The 24792-nt window shown below is 39.5% G+C and overlaps 1 protein-coding gene across 1 annotated transcript in view; it reads right to left on the minus strand.

Moving 5' to 3' along the window:
• Positions 1–24792, minus strand: part of CLDN10 (claudin 10) — a 127002-nt gene that overhangs the window by 25377 nt on the left and 76833 nt on the right. The window lies entirely within an intron of this gene.

Consider the following 24792-nt stretch of genomic DNA (forward strand, 5'->3'; position numbering starts at 1 on the left):
CAGAGGGCTCGCGATAGCTCACCGGATTCTCCACCTGCAGCTGGTCAGCGCCCGCGTGCGGGAGGAAGGCCGGCCTGCGCTCCCCTGCGCTCCCCCGCGCCGAAGGGCCGCGGAGAAGAGCTCGCTTGTTGGAGTGGCTCAGGTTCAGACTGGCACCGGGTGTGGACAGCCTGCTGCGCCCCCACCTCATCACCCCGACCCAGCCCTACCCGAGGCAAATAGCTTGGCTTCCTGACTACCTTGTAGAAGCAAAGCAGGAAAAGCCTTTTCCGTGCCCTGAAAGGACACGGTTTGGCAACTGAGCCCTCGGTTTGCTGAACTCTAAAGGTTTGCGTGCCGCGTTTGTTTGGGTGACTCTGTTTGACTTGTCAGGGAGGGATCACTGTGCAGATTCTGGGCTGGAAACCGGCCTTGCCCTCAAAACTCTGCAGTTCTTTTTGGCCTGGTGGTATGCGGAAAGTCCTGGCAAAAAGGTACGTGGCACAGGCCTAAAGTCAAGATAGCAGCAGATGGGGCATCCTGACAATCTTGATCTTGCTGGTGTACTCATACCAATGCACTACACAGAGGGCATTTGTTTAACACATTTTCCCTGTAGGTCCATTCCAGCGCCCAGGTCTATGAAAGGATGCTGCTATCCCAGTCAAAACTGCCATCTTGACTTTTTTTTTGTTTTTAAACCACCTCCACCTCTCACGCCTAATTGAAATATAAACTGATTCATTCCTTCATCCCTACATTGCTGTCTAAAGGTAAACATAACGATCAGGGTGTACTTCTGGCTCCTGAAGCCACAAATCTGGGCATAAATGAGAGAACAAGGACACTGGGGTTATTATTTGTCCACTTAAAAGTTCTTGCAATTCTTGGTATGAGCTTCCAGGGTTCACTTGTTGCCAAAAGTAACGAAAGGTCTAAAACCTATCAATCAGTCTGCTGTGATAAATCTCGTACTAACCCTCTGTGTCACTATCTTTAGGTAGAGACATTCTGGTTCAATGTGAAGAATTTCTTAATTTCCTTTTGTCATTTTTTTTTTAAACCAAATGGGTGCCCAGTGAAATTAGAAGCGACAAGGTAACTGGGGAAGAGAGGAAGCTGGACATAGAATCATCAAACCTTAGATGGGAAGAACCACTGGAGACCAGCAGGACACGCTCCACACTCAAAACAATTATCCCGTCTATTTCTAGAGATAATGTTTAGCCCATGCTCCACCCTTCAGGACCTGCAGTTCAGCGCATGGCAAAATATCTACTGTGTTTTTTCATGTTTTGACAGCCCTTTTAAGAAAGTTTTTCTTCCTATTGAGCCCAAATCTGTCTGTCTTCAATGTCTATCTAAATGCTGTAATCTGTGCTCTGAGAACACAAAGTAAGTCCTACTCTTGCAGCTGTGCAGCGGCTGGCAGGCGGTGGGCTTCTATGTGCTTAACAGTCCCACCGTTTTCCTGAATGGGTACAAGGGTGACGATGCAGACACAGTTACCCTACTGTTGTGCTCTGAACCCCAACTTGTCCTGATGTATCATGTTAGGTTCACTGGTAAGCTAAACTTAAAAACCGAGTTTGAGAAGTATCTTCCTAACCTCTTTCTTCTCATCCTCCTTGCTATGCAAAGCAGTCACCTTTGAGCAGTGACTACAAAGCATCCTCTATTCTTTTGTATGGCTTGCCTTTTCAAAGTGTTTTATCATCTGTTTTTTTGCCCTCCAGCATATTTCCACTATTATTTCTATGCCATATTCCTTTCTGAATAATCTGCCTATTTATGATCCAATTACTATTTGAAAAACACAAAAACCCATTAACCATAACACTTCTTACTGATTTTTCTAAAATTACAAATTACACAAATTTAATACTTTATTTCTTGGCCTTGTTTGATAGTCCCTTTGTTTACTGTGACTTGCCTATGGTAGGTACTCACTAAATTGATTATTTCTTTGTTTTTACCAGACAAAACCCTGACTGACTTTTGACACAAAACAAGTGTAGTGCTGTGACCTTTAAGACTCCAGCACTTCCTAATTTATCACCTAGTTGGCTATAAATTCCACTGTGTTTGGATCCAAAGGCACATTGTTTGTTTTAAAGAAAGAACTTTGAAGAATGGTTTGGTGTTTTAAACCAGTCTTCAAAGTTTATTTAATATATAATGTAGTTCTACCTATCATACTTTAAAAATCCATAAACCCAGATTACCGTTGCAACATAGCATCCAGAGGAAACAAATTCTGAATTCCAACTTGGAACACTCTTCTCTCTCTGCTGCATCGCCACACCAGTGAAGCCAGAATCTCTGGGGGTGGCCATGGTAGCAGTATTTCCAAAACTTCTAACGTGTACTCAGGCTGAGAACCACAGCTCTGACTGGTTGAGCTTTGTGTATATGTGTATAAGCAGTTAATTTAGCATAACACATGGTGGTATGCATCACAGGAAGAAAGAATATTAATCTCATTGTTGAAAACTTTGAAAAAAGAAATATTCTATTACTGTAGAGATTGCAACACACAATTTCAACTTAAAAGGGATTGGAAACACCACAAACAATCCATAAATTAAGACTTAAATGGCAGCACTATTAGTTCCTTTGCCAGCTAAAACAGACGAGGGTCGTCATGCCTGTGGACTTTTTAAATTTTCCTTTCTCCTTTCTATGAGGTTAAACAACCCTAAACTCTTTTCTTTTTCTTCCCTAGAATGTACTACATAGTTACTGTGGAAAGCTGTATATTAGAGGCCATGAAGTGCCTGACCAAAGAATGAAAAATGTTAACTTTCTTTAATACCTAGATAATAATTATGTAATGAATCAAACACTTTTATTTTAGAATGTCTTATATCTCATGCTTCTCAAGCTAGTTTAGTCAGGAGAATTCTAAAGATATTATGGAGTAGCATATAATCTAAAAGAAGAATGTCCAGAAAATAAAAATGGACCAAATAGAGATTTTTGAGAAGAAGTAATGGATAAATGGCTTGTTTTGCTTTAAGATTATACAGTTCCCAAATAACCTTTGCAGTTAATCTGCAAACTGATTTATAGAGTACTTTTGACTGATAAATGCTTCCTTATTTTCTTTAGGATTCAGTTCACTGAAATTTCATAACAGACTATTCTTAATTTAAATATAAAAGTGAATACATCAAAAAAGTTGCCTCCTCTAAATTATTCAAAGTAACATCTTAGTTAACAATAGTTTAGTCTTTACAAAAAGCTGTAGATCTTTTCCAATATGAAAACTACTAACTGATCTATAAATTAATAAATTTGACCCAAAGACATATAATGCCCTGAAACATATTCTGAACCTTTCCACTTTTGAGGTCTAAGTCACTGGAATTAGCGTTGAAAATTATTTCTTTGGCTTATTATGGTTATTAAGGAGAAATAGAGGATTTCCCCCACCCTGGGGTTGTTCAGTAGGAGTGAAAACCAGTTTAGCCAACTAAACAGGAGATTTGCAGAAATTCCTTACTTGAGATTCGGTACACCTACCAAGCAACACAGGTGTGCCTTTCAATAGCTCAAGGATTTTCTAAGCATCACATTTGGTTTCAGTATACATTAGCTCCTTCCTAGATTCCAGTGAGGTGGCGTGCTGCTAATCAGGTGGGAAGAAACTGAATTCCTGATGATACTTGGCTCCTAGGCAGTTGTCTTTTTTAACTAACTAAAAAAAAAAAAAAAACTGCCCAGGAGCCAAGTATTGTTACAACGTGTTAAATAAGACATTAATGCTGGTACCAAGATATTAAAAGAGCATATCTGTGTTCTTTTTCCTTCCATTTTCCCTAACATTTCATTTATCTTAATGCTTTAAGCAAATCCAGTGATATTTGTAATTACTTAGCATGAAAGCTACAGAGTGATAGAAATAGGAATGAACACTTATTCTCACCATTGCATCACCATCATTTATATAAATATATATATAATTGTTTTTGCAACTTATAACTATACAAACAGTTGCCTTATTTTGTCATTTGGCAACCTGTGAAGTCGTACTCCATCAGAATGTTTCTATGGGCCTATTACAAGTCAGTGCCATGTACCTTGTGGATTTGTTTTTCATGCATTCATTTGAAATACACTCATTCCCAATTCTAAATTATCTTAGGATCATCTAGACTCCTCTTGAGCCCCTTGAGGGGAGGAGTACGGTTTGGGTCCCAACAGGAATACCCTTCGAGCATGGAATGACTCTCACTCTGGGATGCTAGAACCTTCCAGGGCTTGTAGACAGGTTGGGTACATTTTGTTTGTCCATAAGCACTTGATGAATATCAATTTAACCTCCCACCCAGGTCGGGGCAGTATGTTAATCTATATGTTTTGGGCAAGTGATTTTATGTCTCTGAGTTATAGCTCCCTCATTTGTAAAACAGAGGAGTTATTTTGGATAGCTTCCGAGACCACTTTCAACTCCAAAAACCCCTGAGTCTAGGATTCCTGATGAACTCAGTCATTCACAGATAACATCAAGGAGAGGAGAGGAGCAGTTTTCCTTTGGTGTCTTTATTTTATTCCCACTCACTTTCTGCCTCCCTCCTTTGCTAAATTTAAAGGTGGCGTCCATATAGATGTGTATGTGGGAGGCAGTGCATGGAGAACATCTAAAATCTCTACATGTAGATTTATTGTCACTTTTTCCTTCTGTTTAGGAGAAACGTGATAAAGCATGGTAGTTTCATTCACTTAAGAATCAGGGAGATATAGTGGACAGAGGGTAGTTGATGTAACCAGAAAGATGTGAGATAAAATTCTACCTCTGAATGCCCTTGGGCAGGTCCCCTAATCTCACTCAGCATCACTTCTTCAAGTATAAAGCGGGACTAAATGACAGCTTCTTTCAAAGGCGTTGTGCGGATTAGAGAGAATGTATATGAAGGACAGGAATGTAGTAGATGCTTAGTAAATAATGACTATTATTTAGTTCACTCATGCCTCTCATTCCCTTGTGTCTCTTTAAAGAGATAAAATTACATTTTTCATAAAAGTGGTATTAATCAGTCAGACTGACAGCAGTAAGTGAGTAAGGATGAAGTGTATTGCAAATCTCAAAGTAGGAAAGCAGAAAGTGTGGAGTCAAATGCCAACACGGAAGGGACTGGTGCCCAGAGTGAGGGCAGAGGGAGGGAAACCAGGAAGTCAGAGCAGAGGTTAGTCCAGGGTAGCAAAGGTGGTGGGGGGTGCGGGGCTTGCAAAGGAAAGTGAGAAATAAAACCGGAGGGCAGTTAAAATTTAAAAGGGTGAACAGCTGGGTGCTGTAATCTCTCTCAGCCCTTCCAGAGGCTGAGGCAGTGAGATCACTTGAGCCCAGGAGTTCCAGACCAGCCTCAGTAACACAGGGAGAGCCCCCATCTCTTAAAAAAAAAAAAAAAAAAAACCAGCCACCTGTAGTCCCAGCTCTTCAGGAGCATGAGCCAGGAGTTCGAGACCAGCCTGCCTGTCTCTACAAAAAGTAAAAATAAATGAAAGAAGTGACCAATTATAAGGCAGAGAGAGTAAAGGGAACAGAAATTGCAAAGAGAAAAGCAAGGGGCAAGAAATAAAGACAAAGGAGAGAAGAAGCGGGAAATCAGAGGGAGACCGCACTGGGACGAGAAGCTGAGCAGAGGACACGGAGGACAGAGTGAATGATTTCCATATCCCTTGGTTTTCTCAATGATTAGGTGTAAGGAGTGGGAAGCAACAGTCTAGTGTCTGTTACCAAATGGAGATACTTGCTCCTCTCCCCGGTCCGGTCCTCACGATAGAGCAGGTGCAAAGTTTATTCCAAACTACGTCAGAAGTCCCAAGTTACCATGTGGCTCACATTGTGGGGAAAATCAGAGGAAGTTTAAAATGAATCACTTCAGGGTTAAAAACGCATGTTCTGACAAAAACATACCTATAAGCTAGTGCTTCATTTTGAGAGGTCTTTTTTTTTTCTTCAAAATGTAGGCATTCGCTCATTTCTATCTAATAAACACTGATCTTGTACCTTCTAACAACTCCATGCAATAGATACTATGTAATAAAAACTCCATGCAATGGGGTACTATTTTCATTCCCATTGTACGGAAGAGGAAACTGAACCACAGAGAGATTAAGTCACTTGCTCTGGAAGGTGGTGGAGGTGAGGTTTCAATGTAGCCAGCTCAGTTCCAGAGTCTCCACTCGTGAGAAGTTGCCTCCCACCAAGACAACTCTTTGTAGTTTGTGTACAGAGTACAGTCAGTATCTACAGTGTGTGAATGAACATGCACAAAATGCATTAAGACAATTCTGAATAACTTGATTTAACTTTATTTTCAGGAAAATTGCTTGTATAATCGAGGTATTTGAACAGGGTACCTAGTTTCCTTACTTCATTTCAGTATATGTCTAGCTCTTGCAGTAGGTGAATTGAAGTTCAATAATATGCTGTTTAATGGTGTCCTGAGCAAGGGTCATTCACTATGTTAGTTTGGGCCTGGAACATTTTTCTTTGAGTTCACACACACAGTAAGAAGAGTTCATTAGAGAATTCTTAAATCTGTCTTCTGCGTGCTTTGAGCTCTGGCCTGTGCTCTCAGCCAAATGGAGCTGGCCCAGTGACTTGAATGGGAGTGTTCTGCCAGTGAGCGCCCACCCTTCTTCCCTGCCATCCTGAGTTGGGGATGTTCTGCAGTGGGCATCGTTTACTGTGCTGTGGACTCTCCTTCTCATGTTCATTTTGTTTTCTGGTGAAAACATTTAAAAACCAATGATTTTTAAATAGCCATAAAAATATTGTTATTTTAAAGGACATCAAACTAAGGTATACATTTTTATTTCTAGAATGCTGAAGTTAGAAAGGACCTTTAAAAGGTACCTAATTCAATATTTTCAAATGAGGAAACTGGGACCCAGAAGTGGCTTCTTTTTTTCTTTTATTTTTTGAGACGGAGTTTCGCTCTCGTTGCCCAGCCTGGAGTGCAAAGGCGCGATCTTGGCTCACCGCAACCTCCGCTTCCTGGGTTCAAGCGATTCTCCTGCCTCCCGAATAGCTGGAATAACAGGCATGTGCCACCATGCCTGGGTAATTTTGTATTTTTAGTAGAGACAGGGTTTTTCCATGTTGGTCAGGCTGGTCTCAAACTCCCTACCTCAGGTGATCTGCCTGCCTTGGCCTCCCAAACTGCTGAGATTACAAGTGTGAGCCACTGTGCCTGGACTCAAAAATGACTTCTTAATGCACATTAGGTCATAAAGCATATGTTGAAGTAGTATATCAATTGGAATAACATTTTGCATGTTATTAATATTTTTCAAAAATGTATAAATCTGAAAAATTATTTGAGTTTGGTGCTGAAGAAAAATTTGAATTAGAAGCAAGATTTGAATAATATTTAAAAGTTGAGCCAGGCACAGTGGCTCACACCTGCAATCCCAGCACTTTGGGAGGCTGAGGCAGGTGGATCACCTGAGGTCAGGAGTTTGAGACCAGCTTGGCCAAAACGGTGAAACCTTGTCTCTACTAAAAATACAAAAACTAGCTGGGTGTGGTGGCGCACGCCTGTCATCCCAGCTACTTGGGAGGCTGAGGCAGGAGAATTGCTTGAACCCGGGAGATGGAGGTTGCAGTGAGCTGAGATCACACCACTGCACTCCAGCTTGGGCGTCAGAGTGAGACTCCATCTAAAAAAAAAAGTTGAAAACTACCCTATTTCATCTAGGTTCTCCTCAAAGATATATTTATGCCCCCCAATAAAATATTTACAAGTGTATTACTAGGAGGCTTTGTGATTCAGGTTCATGCAGTCGTCTGTATACATGACTTCTAAATAGTAACATAAAAAGAAAGGAAATCACAATGGAATTGTATGCTGATAACACGGCAGACTGATAATAGACACACCTCTCTTTGTGGTTCAAAGCAATAGCTGTTTCTATGTTTGATTTAGGGTTTGTGAAGAATAAGAAAAAGATCTAAAGAACAAAGTTGATGTCATGTTTTTCCTGTATTATCATAACTGCCACACCTCTAGGATTTCTGGCATAAATCTTTCTGACAAACAACCATGCCCTGTGTCAGCTGCCTCCCACCATGCAAGTCATCCATATATGTAATCCTATAGAGTTAAGCAATGTTTTATTTCCAATCAAAACGCCATATGAAAGATTATATTGTGATTTTTTGACATGCTAAATAAAGCAGCCAGTGAAATTTGGTTAAGCAACCTGAATGATACTCTGTTTATTCTTGAGTTTCTAGAGTTCATATACTGTAGGGGAGAAAAGCAAATAATAAAATTTTATTATTTCATATTAATTTCCAGATGTGATTGAGAGGATTCAACAAATTAAAGAATAGATATTATAGAACTGGGTATACTATAGGCATTTGCTAAATGTTGTTGAATTTAATTTTATTAGTCAAAAAAGGATATATGATTAATATTGGTAGAATGTTAAGCATGAACTCTCAAAAACAAACTGTAAATGTCTAATTTTTATTTGCTCTTTTGAATATAATCTTCTAACATGAAGAAGGAATGTCATATCCTTTCAAATTAAAATCTTATAAATATAAGGGCTTTGTCAGTTTATACTTTAAACAATTAATCCTCAAATAATTGCTTTTTTTGCCTTTTACAATCGATTGCATATATGCATATAAATGTTTATCACTAAATAATTTTTCTACAGATAGTTTGGAATCACGTAATATTAATATGAAATGAATAGAAAAACATATGAGCTAATAGAAAATATGAACTAATAGAAAAACATGCTGCATTGTCCTAAATATGAATTTTAGGCATGAAATTTATGAATTTTCCTAATTCATAAACAAACTAATAGAAAAAACAAACTAATAGAAAAGCATACTGCATTTTCCTAAATTCATAAATTTTATGAGTTTGGGAAATTTTATGAATTTTGGAAAATGCAGTATTTTTTCTTTTAGTCTGTTTTGCTACCTGGAATAGGTGTATGGTAACTTCACTCACAGATTAGACTCACCAGTTTCTTATACTCTTTTTCCTAACAGCCAATTACTTTTGACTTTCAAGACTCTTTATTTCATTGGCTTAGGGAAAATCAAGCTAAGTTCTAAGTGTTATGTACCTCCACACTTCCACCTATTTTAAATGGCACCATTCTTTGTTACTTAGCACCTGAAAAGCTCTGGCTGACTCTCACTCTCAGGGCAGAAGACTTCTCAAAAGGGTGGATTTTATTTATTTTTTTTATTTTTTGAGACAGAGTCTCACTCTGTCGCCCATGCTGAAGTTTAAGGGCGCGACTTCGACTCACTGTTACCTCTGCCTCCCAGGTTCAAGCAATTCTCATGCCTCAACCTCCCAAGTAGCTGGGGTTACAGGCATGCAACACCACCCTTGGCTAATTTTTATATTTTTAGTAGAGACAGGGTTTCAACACATTGGCCAGGCTGGTCTCAAACTCCTGACCTCAGGTGATCCACCTGCTTTGGCCTCCCGAAGTGTTGGGATTGCAGGCATGAGCCGCCATGCCCAGCTTAAAAGGGCGGATTTTAAATTTCCGTATATACTGGTGTTTGCTTTACCTCTCACTGGACAAATGTGAATGTGGGTTTGTACCATGATTTTTTTTTGTTTTGCTATAGCCATAACTTGTATTTGTTATTTATAATATAATACATGTATTTTTTTATTTTATTTTATTTTAGACAGAGTCTAGTGCTGTTGCCCAGGCTAGAGTGCAGTGGCACCATCTCAGCTCACTGCAACCTCTGCCTCCTGGGTTCAAGAGATTCTTCTGCCTCAGCCCCCCTAGTAGCTGTGATTACAGGCATGTGCTACTACGCCCAGCTAATTTTTGTATTTTTAGTACAGATGGGGTTTCACCATGTTGGCCAGGCTGGTCTTGAACTCCTGACCTCAAGTGATTCACCCGCCTTGGCCTCTATGTTCATAACTATGATTATGACCTTTAACTCTCATTTTAAAATTTTTTAGTGAACGTAGCATACATATTTCCAGTGCAGTATTTTATTTCTGGCCAAACTGGGCCAAAGATGAACCACACTTGTGGATATACTTCAAAATCACATTGAATTTCAAAGTATGTACATTCATACTCTACATCACATAATTCCATGTAGATGAAATAATAGTGTTTAAATGCTGTCACATTCACCACCTGCCCTAACTCCTGTGGTTGCTGATATGGTTTGGATCTGTCTGCACCAAATCTCATGTAGAATTGTAATTCCCAGTATTGGAGGTAGGGCCTGATGGGAGGTGATTGGATCATGGAGGTAGATTTCTCATGAATGGTTTAGCACCATCCTCTTGGTGCTATTCTTGTGATAGTGAATGAGTTCTCATGAGATCTGGTCATTTAAACGTGTGGAGCACCTCCCACCTCACTCTCTTGCTCTTGCTCTGGCCATGTGCCCATGTGACATGCAAGCTTCCACTTCATCTTCCACAATTATTGTGAGTTTCCTGAGGCCTGCCCAGAAGCCAAGTAGATGCCAGCATCATGTTCCTGTACAGCCTGCAAAATCTAGCAATTAAACCTCTTATCTTTATACATTACCCAGTCTCAGATATTTATAGCTATGTGAAAATGGACTAACACAGTTGTGAAGTAACAAACATAGAATACAATTTTACATATGAAAAACATAAGGTCAACTCAGCCTTGGGAGTGTTATTGTTTGTTCTTAATCATTAAACTTGGGTGCAATGTATGGAAATAGCACTGGACTGGCATTTAAAGGACCTGCCATCTGTTCTAGCTGTCACTACCTTGCTGTTCATATTTACATGTGATTGGGCCCATTTTTCCCGTCTAAAAAGTGAGTGTGTCGAAAGGAGTCTCAAAAGCTCTGCCTACCTCTGGTGATAGAGGAAGGAAATAAAAAATGCAATGGGAGAATATTGTTTCCTCCTCCTCTTCAGACAGTGCAAACAAAGGAAAAACAAGAAGGAACAGGGAGACAAGGAAAAGAACTAGAAAGAGAGGAAGGCTCAGACGCAGAGTGTGATGGGGTCATTGTACACATATGCAACTAGCAAGAGACAGAACCATGGAGAAATCTTTCTCACCACTCCAGAGATTTGCCCTTTAGTTCTCAAAGTTGGCTTAAGTTTTGCCCATACTTGCCCCAGCTGCCCCAGTTTCTCCTAATTATGCTCACTTGCGTATAGTTGCCTCTTAATTAGAAGCAAAGAACGGTAATCTACAGCCTGGTCATTCTGAATTCCTCCCTGCCTCCAACAAGTGTTACAAAGGAAAGGCAGATGAGTTCTATTTATTTTCTGCACAAGGTCTGATTTCCTGTACAACTATTCTCAGGCATTGGTGCCTATGTTTACTTTCATGGTTGGAATTAAGCATTTGTAGAAGGTTCCTCGGCAGGTTAATGACAGAGCCAGATTTAGCATGCACAGCTGCTGAATTCTCGGTGTGGGCCCTGGGCCACTGGGCCACGTGGTCATTCCACCCGGTGTTCCAAGTCAGATTGTTGTTAACTGCAAGCCACTTCCTAAGCCAGTAGTTGTGAACAAGCTTTTTTAAACATGACACATCCACAAGAGCCAAACACCCAAACCTCAAAACTTGAAAAATACTACTTATCTCTTCCAGTTCTAAGCAAAAAGTATCACATAGTAGTAAACTGGTATCCTCAGTGTCAGTGGAAAAAAGCAGTGTCTTCCCCCAACCTCCAATGAAACTACACTCTGTCGATTACTCAAGCCATTAAGTTAGACTAACAGGCTTGATCATATTTTACAGGTGACAAACGTAGCCAACGTTAAGAATTAACATTACTTCTCATTTCCCAGTCAGAGCCACTAGCTAGCATGCAATTTTTGTTTAGTTTTTTGTCTGATATTGTCAAAGAATGCATATATGCCAAGTATTTGCTATCTAACGCATATTAACAACTAAAAAGTGGTCTTTTGTAACTAATGTGAGCAGTTCTTAAAAGTAAACATTTTTTTTTTTTTGAGACAGAGTCTGTCTCTGCTCTGCTGCCTAGGCTGAAACCTCCGCATCCCAGGCTCAAGCGATTCTCCTGCCTCAGTCCCCATCAAGTAGCTGAGATTACAGGTGCATGCCACTCCGCCAGGCTAATTTTTATATTTTTGACAGAGAAGGGGCTTCACCATGTTGCTCAGGCTGGTCTTGGACTCCTGACTTCAGGTGATCCTCCCACCTTGGCCTCCCAAAGTGCTGGTATTACAGGAGTGAGCCACCTTGCCCAGCCAAAAGTAAACATGTGTTAAAGGGTCAAGATGATCTTTTGAAAGCTGAATAAAATACTGTACTCTATGGGATGCTGCAAATTTCTATGGAAACGAGAATTATAACTATGGGAGCTGAAAATAATGAGTGCCTTCTTTATTCAACAGTTTTTCTAAAAAAAAAAAAAAGGAATATGTAAGTGTTCTCAGGACAATATTCTGGAAAGGTAGAAAATGCAGTTTCAATAAGAAATAAAGCCATCTCGTAGTTAGCTTTTTATTACTAACTTACCTTTATATATTATTCAAGCCCTTAAATAATGCAATAACTTTCTTCTAGCTGCACTTTTCTAATTGACTCCTTTAAAATTTTTATTATAAAATCAGATTCATCTTCTAAGCAAATTAATTCAGAACACGAATTTTACTCCAATGAATACAGCAAACCTTTTAGTCATGTACCAACTAAAAAGTGATCATTTGAGAGAAGGCATATTGAAACATTATTATATTTCCACATGTCTCAGTATAAATACTAAAGGTGAAAACAGGTTCAAAATTCAGTTGTAATGCCAGCATCCTCACGTTTTCTTCTGTGTTGTTTTACGAGTCCAGTGACTTTGGTTCCTTTCTACCCTCTACTTTGACATTGCTGTCCTCAAACATTTGATCTGGTTTCTATTCTTGGAGAGCTATAAAATGTTTTAGAAATGTAACAAAGTTCAGCCGGGCGCGGTGGCTCATGCCTGTAATCCCAGCACTTTGGGAGGCAGAGGTGGGTGGATCACCTGAGGTCAGGAGTTCAAGACCAGCCTGGCGAACATGGTGAAACCCCATCTCTACAAAAATACAAAAATTAGCCGGGCATGATGGCAGGTGACTGTAATCCCAGCTACTCAGGAGGTTGAGGCAGGAGAATCACTTGAACCCAGGAAGTGGAGGTTGCAGTGAGCCGAGATTGCGCCATTGCACTGCAGCCTGAGCAACAGAGCGAGACTCCATCTCAAAAAAAAAAAAAAAAAAAAAAAAAAAAAAAAAAAAAAAAAGAAATGTTACGAAGTTCAGCATTATCAAACAACTTGGGTACTTACAAATTGCCTTCTCTGTGGAGTCTACAGGAATGTAATCTAAGATGTTAGAGTTGTTGCCATAAGGTGGTACAGCAGAACAATGGTGTTGGCTATAGAAGCAGGCAGAGGAAGAGGAGGAATCATGGCCTCAGAAATCCAGAAAACAAAATGTGATCCAGACTCTACCCTATAGAAGAAGAGATCAGATCTTATGGTCAGGAAAGGAGGAAGCTGGCCAAGATGCAGTGTGAGGATTTCAGAGCGAACACACACATTGACCTTGCAGCCGCATGGGGTGCATGATGAAGGCAGGTTTGGCCACTGACAAGTGGAAACCAATATGATGAATCAATTGATATCACTCTATCATCATATATGAAGAGGAGGTATGAATGCTCGTTGGTAATTCATAGAAACAGTTTGTTGGCTGCGTGCAGTGGCTCACGCCTGTAATCCCAGCACTTTGGGAGGCTAAGGTGGGTGGATCATGAGGTCAGGAGTTTGAGAGCAGCCTGGCCAATACAGTGAAACTAAAAATACAAAAAATACTAGCTGGGCGTGGTGGTGGGCACCTGTAGTGCCAGCTAGTCTGGAGGCTGAGGCAGGAGAATCGCCTGAACCCAGGAGGCAGACGTTGCAGTGAGACAAGATTCTGCTACTGTACTCCAGCCTGGGCAATAGAGACTTCGTCTCAAAAAAAAAAAAAAAAAAATGTCAGTGGGTCACAGATTTGTAATCAAATGAAAGCTGGAAATAATGCTTGGCTCTTGTTGTCATGTTGGTTCTCTATCAAAAATTTCTGCAGATCTACTTGGCAATGTCGTTTTAGACTGGTACATAAAAAGGGACTATGAATTTAGCTCTGCATTTGCCCTCATTTAGTGCTGTTTGTATGTTGCCACTGGAGAATGTAGTTTTGGGTTCTAGTTGATAGCCACCAGTGCTAATCAATTGGCAGATAAAGTTTCAGGGATTCTCTACTTATAATTGGTTTCACTTTTAGGGTCTGGAAGCCAATCCGAATTACCCAGGTGAATGTTTGTTACTCATGGGTAGTTCATGGCTACCGCACCCCAGCAAATTACCAGGCAGGTAGGTGTGATGAAAACCCTGGAATTTGGAATCCAAGCCAGTTACAGAAGCAAGAATAAGCACAGGACTTCAGATTTGGAAATGCCGTTCTGTGGAGTGAAGTTGTGCCCTAATCTATATATTTCAAGTGCAGAATTTGGTTAAATGAATTTCTGTTCAGTAACGGAGACTTGTGGTACATTACTACCATTCAAAAATGGTTTCCTCTTTGCACTTCCTTCCATTTGCACAGTTCATATTTATGACACCCAATTCTACTTCAGCACCTCTTTGGCATATCGTCCCCATCAGAAAACGTACACAAATTATGTTGGGACTCAAGCTAAAGGAATAGCTGAAACCGGAATCCACTTGATTCCCACTGTTCGCAATTCATACTGCCTCCTGTATGCAAGAAGAGCCGTGCATACTGGGCATTCATTGAATTATGAATGTTTCCAGCTCTGGCAACAAAACAAAAAACCAACAACCCCCCCTGCCGAAACTGATTAGCTATTAACCAACCTCACACAAACTCTGAATTATATTCACTTCATTAGGCATTCTTTAATCTGTGGTAGAATGGAAATACATCCTAAAATTAGAAGATTGTAAACAGAGAGGTTTTTTTCCCCCACCCACTTAATGTTTAATTTTAAAATATTCTATCTTAATTTGATTTGGCTACCCAGAATAGAAAAATGTTAGCTTCAACTTACTTCTTAACTTCAGCAAGGCTTAGCTCTTCTCTGAAACTCCTCTGAAGAAGCAAAAGGCTCTTAATTAGCACACACACCACAGAACAGAATTCACATGCACATGCCGCAGGAATAGTCTTTCTGCATTAAATTACCGCAGCTGTGAAATTTAAATACCACTAGCAGCAAAGACATGTTGTAAAATACTGCACTATATTTCATAAGAAATTTGCGCCCTCTTTCGGATAACGATTGTTAAGACATTTCAATGTGAACTTTTTAAAAAAAGGCATGTAGTTGTTTAAAAATAAACAGTTGTATTGTAAGGACCGTGGGAAAGGACGAGAAAGAACAGGTGTAAGCCAGCATTAACAGAACTAGAAGGTGAAGATTTTGCAACTGTGACGCAAAGATGGCACTATGAAGGGCCTCAAATTAGTAATCTATCATTTTCTTTTAATCAAGATATGTTGGGAAACTGTGCCAATCATTACAAAGTAGTGATTTTTAGGACCAATTTTCTCTAGAAAACAGTGGTCCAAGCTCATCTTCCTCTTGAGGCTGTAAGTTTTGTATGGGTAAGGATAAATTGTCCCGTGGGTGATTTTTTTTTTCTTTTTTTGAGACAGAGTCTTGCTCTGTCGCCCAGGCTGGAGTGCAGTGGCATGATCTCGGCTTACTGCAACCTCCACTTCCTGGGTTCAAGTGATTCTCCTGCCTCAGCCTCCCGAGTAGCTGGGATTACAGGTGTGTGTCACCATGCCCAGCTGATTTTTGTATTTTTAGTAGAGACAGAGTTTCACCATGTGGCTAGGTTGGTTTTGAACTCCTGACCTCAGGTGATCTTTCTGCTTGGATGAAGCAGATATTAAGGACTGTTTTGTTTTTTTTTTTCCAAATTAGGAAAATGCACAAATGCATTTAAATATATCATGGGGGACATTTTAAACATATTCTTCATTTTTCTTTTTTAACTGACCGTCTCAATAGACTTGTCTATTACAGTATCACAGTCTCTCTGTCCACTATCCATCTACTTCTCCATCCACTACCATCTTTGCTATCTTTCCCTTTCCACTGAAACATCATAGGCAAAAGAGACAAGTGGTTTTGTGCTACCTGATTTAGTGAACAGACCCCATTCTTTATCTTGTTTTCTCTGTACCTTTTACATAGTTGCTCAGTTCCTTCTTTGTGCAATATTTTCTTCTTTTGACTTCCATAGCCCCATTCTTGCCTAGATTTCTCTGCCTGTTCCACAGTTCGTCTCCATGTCTCCTCATGGGCTGGTATCCCCAGCATTCTCTACTTGGCACTAATCCCTTTTCACATCACGCTCTTTCCCTGAACCAACTGGTGGCTCCATAATGGGATTTTCTGACACAGAATCAGTTCTTCTGATTTCCAGGACCTGCCTATGGGACATCTTCTCCTTTCTCCGGGTGGCTCACAGGTATAGAGACCTCAATTATGTCTACAACTAAACCTCTCACCCCCACCTCCCCCACAGCTCCCTTCTGTATTTTCTCCACTGAACCATGAACCATATTTGTTTGTCTACCCACTCAGTCTGCCAAGCAAGTTATGAGTCTTCCTGAGTCATCTTGGATGGCTCTCTTCCCTCTGTACTCCTCATCACTCAATCTTGTTGACACTCTTTCTGAACTGCCATGAGTCATTCTCACCTCTCTAGGCCCACACTACTCTTGCCAGTTCAGACCCTCTTCACCTCTTCCATCCACTAGCCTGACTGGTCTTCCTGCCCCAGGGCTCACTCCTTCTAATACGACTCCCCAGCTGATTTTCCTAAAAGATAAGCCTGATTGTTTCTCTACCACTTTAAAACCCTTCACGGGCTCCTCACCACCCGCAGCATGAAATCCGCGTATTTCATCATGACACAAAAGGTATCCCAGGATCTTCAGCCCATCTCCTGCCATGCCCCACCTTGGAATACTCTGCTGGATCATAGCAAGCACGCATGGCAGTGTTCTTCCACCCAGGATGCCTTTTTTGCTTAATTAGCCTGGAGAATTCCTTTTAATTACTTTTTAAACAAAACTCTTTCCTCCCCCAGTAGACCAGGCCTGAGAGTCACTCTCTCATTCTTGGTGGCATGCTTCCATTGCTGCATTTACTGCGCAGAATCGGAATTTCTATCCACGTCCCTGCTGAGCTGTGAGCGCTTTGAGAATAAACACAGATTCTTATTCATCCTCACTGCTGTTGTTACATTATAACCATGATTGGCTACTGTTTATCGAATGCCAGGAGAAACAAACCCCTGAAGTTTGGAGATATTAGGCAAATTGCTCAAAGATGTATTGCCATTTAGAGGCAGAGTTATAATTTAATCCCCTCCCCCTTTTTTTAAATGATCCAAAACCCAAGTTCCTATCAAAATAATGCACTACAACTTAGAGGTTTCCTGGTAATACTCCTACTAATAGTAGTTATTATAACTATCACTGTGAATCATACATTATACTAAATGCTTTATATAATCATCAGTTTCTGAAGATGAAGAATTGATTTGGTTTTTCAAATTTTTAACAGTTTGATATAAAAAGTTATGTTTAAAAATGTAAAATAATTAAAGATATCTACTAAAGATATTCATAAATTTGACAGGAGTACAGTTAAGCTTAGGTGGACCAGATGACCCACAATATCCCTTCCCACGTAAGATTTTATAATTCTACAAATATTTTTCCTCTTTTGACTTTAACAAATCTTTTCTTAAATTTATTTTATTAACATACTGTCCTGGCAGTAGCTTCATATGGTTATAACCATGTTTTCTTCTTTGTTTTCTTTCCTATTTAAAGGAAAAAAAAACACCCAATGCTTTCTGTGTGTTTTCATATATAACCTTCTACATAGCAGATGCTGCTAAATTGCTGAGGATGTAATGAGAATTAAAAAGGAAATACAGTTCTTTTTGTCATGGAGCTGAAAATCTAGTAGGGGAGACACACATTACCCAAACAATCCCTCGGTGACCATGTAATTATAAACTGAATCAAATGCTGTCTAATAAAGGACTACTGTACTCTGAAATGGTGTAACAAAGAACGTGATCTCTGCTCTGGGTCAGGGAGCATGTCCCTGAGGAAATGGGTGGGGGCCAAGGCTTAGTGAATAAGGCAGAATACTCAAGCCTGGTCCTAGGGAGGAGAGTCTGGCAGACAGAGCCAGAAGTCTGGGTAGAAGGACCTGTGGTGGGAGCAAGAGAGAAGATCAGAGTGGAGGGGAGAAGCAGGGTTGGGGCCTTGAGGGTGCTGCTGAGCATGTGGGTCCTCATCCTTACCCTGCATTGCCCGCAGGCTTGACCTTTGCTTCATTCTTCATGGCTGCTGAGTGAGAGTGTGGCCCCTGCAGGTAAGATCTAACTAAGTCTTGGATGTCTGTGTATCCCACAGGGTAGGCAGATAGTAAAAGCTCAATGAATACTTCCCAATTTATTTGACCTACAGGCTTTCCCCTCCACCTTCTTATACCCATAGATTTACTAGAAGAGACTCAAGATACCAGCGTGATTTATTTTTTTAATGGATCGAACAAATTAGTAATTTATTATCAAATAGTCCCATTGGAAAATAATTCTGTCACATGTATTATGGGAGTGTTATATCTAAAGATTATTGAAAACTGGTTCTGTCTTCTAAAAATCTACTTTCGTTTTCCCCAACATTTTCTCATAAAACTTTATAAATGTATAGCAATGTTGAATTTTACAGTAAACACCCCGTATATCATACCCAACACCTCCATTCTACCATAAACATTTTATTTGCTTTGCTCTCTCGCTCTCTCTGTCTCTTCTTCCCCCCTCCCTCCCTCTATCCATCGTTTTTTGCTTTTTTTTTTTTTTTTTTGGAATATTTTAAAATAAATTGCAGGCTTTGGTACAATTTCTCCTAAATCCTTCAGCAAGCATATCACTAGCTAGATATTTAATTTTTCTTTTGATGTAAAAATTACATAAAATGAAATGTATAAATCTTAAGTGTATATTCACTGACTTTTGACAAAGGCATACATCTGTGTAAATGAAACAAACACTTATTATCTTTCTAGAAAGTTCTCTCATACTCCTTCCCAGTCGAACCCACTCCCCTCATTGTTCTTATGTTTTACACAGTAGACTGGTTTTATCTATTCTAGAACTTTATCTAGATAGAATCAAATAGCATGTACTCTTTTGTATAAGGCTTCTTTCATTCAGTATATTTTAAGACTCATCTATGTTGATGCATATATAAGTAGTTCATGTCTTTTTTTTTTTTTTTTTCTGAGTCAAGTTCCAGTATCTGAAGATATCACAGTTTGTTTATCCATTTTTCTGCAGATTAACATGTAAGCTATTCCCAGTTTTGGGTTTTGGGCAAATAAAGCTGCTATGAACATTCTTGTACAAGTTTTTTTGTGAACATGTTATCATGGGTAAATATCTAGGATCAGAATTACTGGGTGGGAGGGTAAGTGTATGTTTAGTTTTATAAGAAATAACCTGACCATTTTTCAAAGTGTACTATTTTTACATTCCCACTAACCATGTGTGAAACTTTCAGGTACTGTACATTCTTGCCAAGGTTTGATGTTATCAGTCTCTTATTTTAGCCATTCTTGTAGGTATTCAATGATATCTTATTGTGATTTTAATTTTCATTTCCCTGATAACTTCATGATGTTGAGCACTTTTTCGTGTGCTTATTGCCCATTCAAATACCTTCTTTTGTGAAGTGCCTGTCCAAATTTTTTGCTCCTTTTCTATTGAGTTGTTTCTTTGTTATTGTAGGAGCTCTTTCTATACCAGGCCTTTATCAGATATATTCTTAGTGAATGCGTTCTCTCAGTGTGTGGTTTGCCTATTTTCTCAAAGGCATCTTTTGATGAGCAGAAGTTTTAAATGTTGATGAAGTCTAATACATAAAAATTTTTTTCTCTTATGGTTATTGCTTTTTTATGACCTATCTTTTTTTTTTTTTTTTTTTTTTTGAGATGGAGTCTCGCTTTTTTCCCCAGGCTGGAGTGCAGTGGCGCGATCTCGGCTCACTGCAAGCTCCGCCTCCTGCCTCCTGGGTTCAAGCAATTCTCCTGCCTCAGCCTCCCAAGTAGCTGGGACTACAGGCACCCGCCACCACGCCTGGCTAATTTTTTGTATTTTTAATAGAGACGGGGTTTCTCTGTGTTGGCCAGGCTGGTCTTGATCTCCTGACCTTGTGATCCGCCCGTCTTGGCCTCCCAAAGTGCTGGGATTACAGGCGTGAGCCACCACGCCTGGCCTTTTATGACCTATCTTATGAAACCTTTGCCTACCTCCAAGTCATGATGATATTCTCCTGTATTTTCATTTAAAACCCTTTGATTTTAGCTGTTTTTTATGTGACCTGTGATCCATCTCTAACTATTGTTTGTTTGGTATGAATCAGGGGTTAGATTCATTTTTCCATATGGCTCTCTGGCTACTTTAGCACCATTTGTTTAAATTCCTGTTGGATTGTTTTGGTGCCTTTGTGGAAAATCAAATGCATGTGTAAGCACAGATCTATTCCTCTATCTTTTTAAAAATATAAATACTAGCTGGGCGTGGTGGCTCATGCCTGTAATCCCAGCACTTTGGAGGCTGAGATGGGTGGATCACGAGGTCAGGAGTTCGAGAGCAGCCTGGCCAACATAGTGAAACCCCGTCTCTACTAAAAATACAAAAAAAAAAAAAAAAAAAAAAAAAATTAGCCAGGCATGGTGGTGGGTGCCTGTAGTCTCAGTTACTTGAGAGGCTGAGGCAGGAGAATCGCTTGAACCCAGGAGGTGGACGTTGCAGTGAGCCAAGATCGCGCCACTGCACTCCAGCCTGGGTGACAGAGTGAGACTCCATCTCAAAAAAAAAAAAAAAAAAAAAAAAGGAAATACTGAGCAATCAACATCCAAAATTTCCTTCTTTTAATTTAAATTTTACATCCTGTCATCCTGTGATCTGGATAAGAATTTAATAATGAGGATATAATGACTTTTGACTGCCTACTAGAAAAATTGATGCCCTATGACTTCTTTAAAATATGAATCAATTTCTTTCTCTTTCAGCGATATAACTTTCATCTTGCTAATCAAATGCATTGGAATCCTTACTTGAAAATTAAGTTGGCCTTAAAAATGCAAAATAAAAAATTGTTACTGCCATTATATCCTAATTTAAAGTTTACCATATTTTGTTATTTAAGAAAGATGATCAGCTGGGTGTGGTGGCTCACACCTGTAATCTCAGCACTTTGGGAGGCTGAGGTGGGCAGATCATGAGGTCAGGAGATCGAGACCATCCTGGCTAACATGGTGAAACCCCATCTTTACTAAAAATACGAAAAAATAAGCCAGATGTGGTGGCACATGCCTGTAGTCCCAGCTACTTGGGAGACTGAGGCAGGAGAATCGCTTGAACCCGGGAAGCTGAGTAAGCCAAGATTGCACCACTGCACTCCAGCTTGGGTGACAGAGTGAGACTCCGTTTCAAAAAAAAAAACAAAAAAAAAGATCAGTTTCTTCTCATTGGAGTCTAATACGATTGAAGGGCTAGCGATGTTTCTAGGAAGGAACTCAGTATATAAACTTAGGTAAGTTAATTTCATCTTTTATTTTTTAATTGTAAAGAAAGAAAATAATTCTTAGACTGTTCCTATTATAATAAGGTATTGTAAAGATCAGTGAATTTCAGGGCCATACTTTAGGAAAACATATGGATAAAATAAAAAATATAAGCACAAGGTAGTTGACAAACACAAGACGTTTTCCTTGAATGTCTATGTAGCAGGTATTTTTCTTTGTGTAAAAGCTTGTGACCATAGCATTAGCATTCTCCTTTATGAAATTTGGGATTTGAGCTCTTTGCCCTAATGAAGATAGACACACAGGGTCCTTTCGATGAGTACACTCAGGCAGGGAAGGGCGAAGACTGGTTCTAAGTCCTTCTTGGCAGCCTTCCCTGGGCTTGCCAACCCAGATGGATTTGCCTGCTCTTGAGTCCAGTAATTCAATAGCCTGTTTCCTTCCGGCAGGGATTGCCCAACCACTTACAACCTGCCATGAGTCTTTGTCTCATGCCACTCATAAATGTTGTGGTTTAAACACAAAGAATTTTAACATCTCTCCATCCCAAAGTAAACAGCAGTTCTGGAAATGTCACAGGGCTTTCAGTGCACGGGAAATGGATTCTGTGAGATGGATTTAAATAACTCATGGTGCATTGTAGAAACGTTTTGAAGCTGCTCCCACTCCCCATTTCCCCCCGACAAAGTGGTCAGGTGAATCAAGAGGAAACAAATACAGGTGCATGAAAACGGGAACCTAATCACACACTTTCTGGTTGGTGTTTGTGGGCACTAAAAATCTTTATATGCATGTGGCTTGAGGTTTTAATATGTGACATTTATTCACCTTTAATATCTTTTTTGATTTAAATATAATCAACTCAATGTTTTAAGTAGTAAAAATGACCTTCTATAATAATTAGATTGCATTTGACTCTAGGATAATTTACAATGTTTTCCTCACCAGAATTGTTAAAAAGCAGTACCAACTGTTCACATCTAATAAGCTAGTTTCAAGGGAGAGCTATCTCCTGATAACCCAAGAAATAACGTTAGACCCTAAATTATTTGAGAAAAAAAGCAAAATTGGAATATTAACTGTAACCTACTTGTTTGTATTAAAATCCTGGATATGACCAGAGAGTTTTGCACACTTCATGCAGAGGAGTAGGGAAAGAAAAGAGATTATCGGTGTCCTACAAAAGACTTTTGGGGAGTGGAAAAGGACCACTTCTGCATGAATACTACCTCATGAAGCCAAACATAGTAAGAGTTACAGGAAAGTCAGGTGACTAAATTATTCCAGTCTAGAGGCAGGCTTACCTAGAAGCTTAGAATTCTACTGCAAAGGACTGAAGTTCCCAATGCCCTTGACAGCACAAAAAAATAACATATTAATAAGGCTAATGGTGCTTAACAATTCCTTTCATGCCCTGTTTTCTATGTAACACAGTACATTCTTTTGAAAGAAACGTGTTTATTCACTTTAATTAGTTAGAAATCTTACTCCTAAGTAGAAGTATTCCAGAAGATCTGATGAAACACTGCCAAAGGAAAAGGAAGCACCACTAACTTACTGACTAAAGAAATAAATTGATCAACAGAGCAAAAAGAGATCTCAATAGTATCTGTTGAATTTTCTTCTGATTATTTTGAGGATTTCTTTTACATTTAGAAATTTATAGGTAAATTTATAGGTAACAGCATGCCTCCATATGATATTAAGACAAAAATCTTAGAAAAAATACTAGATGTGGGCAGTAATATCTTACTGACCCAACCAGTTCTACATTAAAAAAAAACAACAACAGCAACAACAACAACGAAAACATTGTTCCCAGCTTTGTTTCAGAAAGAAACAAAACACCCTTGATTGACCATCACTCAGTTATGTGTCTTGGCACCTTTTTTAACTCTATAGACAACCAATTCATACTGTGTTGAAGCTCTAAATAGTAGTGACTGGGGTGTCTTAATGACCTACTTAACCTCTCTTTAACTTGGTGTTGCCAACTTATTGAATAAACTTTTTTTTTTTCTTGCTAACTACCCATTTAATAAAATGGCTCATTAATGCAGTCAGATCTCCTTCAGTGGCTTTGCCGTGGTGTCTGTACTTGTTTCTGCTGCCATGAGCTCCATACATGACATTCTCCCTTTCCTTAGCTTTACTCAATATGGCTATCAGTCTTTCAGGAGAAGGAATCATCTGGTTTATTTCTGTTTGTTCTTACTTGTTACTGATACCTTATTTGAATTTATCTTTTGGCAGATGGTTGGATCATCCATCCAGTTCTTTGCTTCCTCTAGCTGATGTCCTTCTTTGCTATACTATATGGAAAAAGCAAGAAATATCTGACCCCAAAATGTATGATTCACTTGTGTATTAGTCCGTTTTCACACTGCTGATAAAGACATACCCGAGACTGGGTAATTTATAAAGAAAAAGAGGTTTAATGGATTCTCAGTTCCACATGGCTGGGGAGGCCTCACATTCATGGTGGAAGGCAAAAGGCACATCATACATGGTGGTAGGCAAGACAGAATGAGAACCAAGTGAAAGGGGAAACCCCTTATAAAACCATCAAATCTCATGAGACTTATTCACTACCACAAGAACAGTATGGGGGAAACCACCCTATGATTCAATTATCTCCTACAGGGTCCCTCTCACAACACATGGGAATTATGGGATCTACAATTCAAGAAGAGAATTGGGTGAGGACACAGCCAAACCATATCAGCTTGCATATGGTGACATTATAGAGACAGATACAGTCAGTCACACAGGGAAAGGAAAAAGAGTTGAACAAAGCATGGAAACAACTACTTGTGGTACCCAGAAAACATGCTGTCAGATCACAGCCCAGATCCTAGAATCAGGAAGTCTCCATGTTGCCACCAATCTTACAGGTCAATAGTTCAGCATACATCCAATTCCATGATAGCAGTCAAATAGCAAAAAACTTTCCTCTACAAATGTCACACTCCTGTTAGAATGAATGGCTACAGCTGACACACTCTGCCTTTGGATGCATAGAATGATATTTCACTATAAGATGATATATACTGGCCACAGACTTTTTTTTATTTTGTTTTTTTAATTTTATTTTTGTTGTTGTTGTTTTCGAGATGGAGTCTCGCTCTGTTGCCCAGGCTGGAGTGCAATGGT

The sequence above is a fragment of the Rhinopithecus roxellana genome, chromosome 18, assembly GCF_007565055.1.
Source record: "Rhinopithecus roxellana isolate Shanxi Qingling chromosome 18, ASM756505v1, whole genome shotgun sequence".
NCBI classification, from domain to species: domain Eukaryota; kingdom Metazoa; phylum Chordata; class Mammalia; order Primates; family Cercopithecidae; genus Rhinopithecus; species Rhinopithecus roxellana.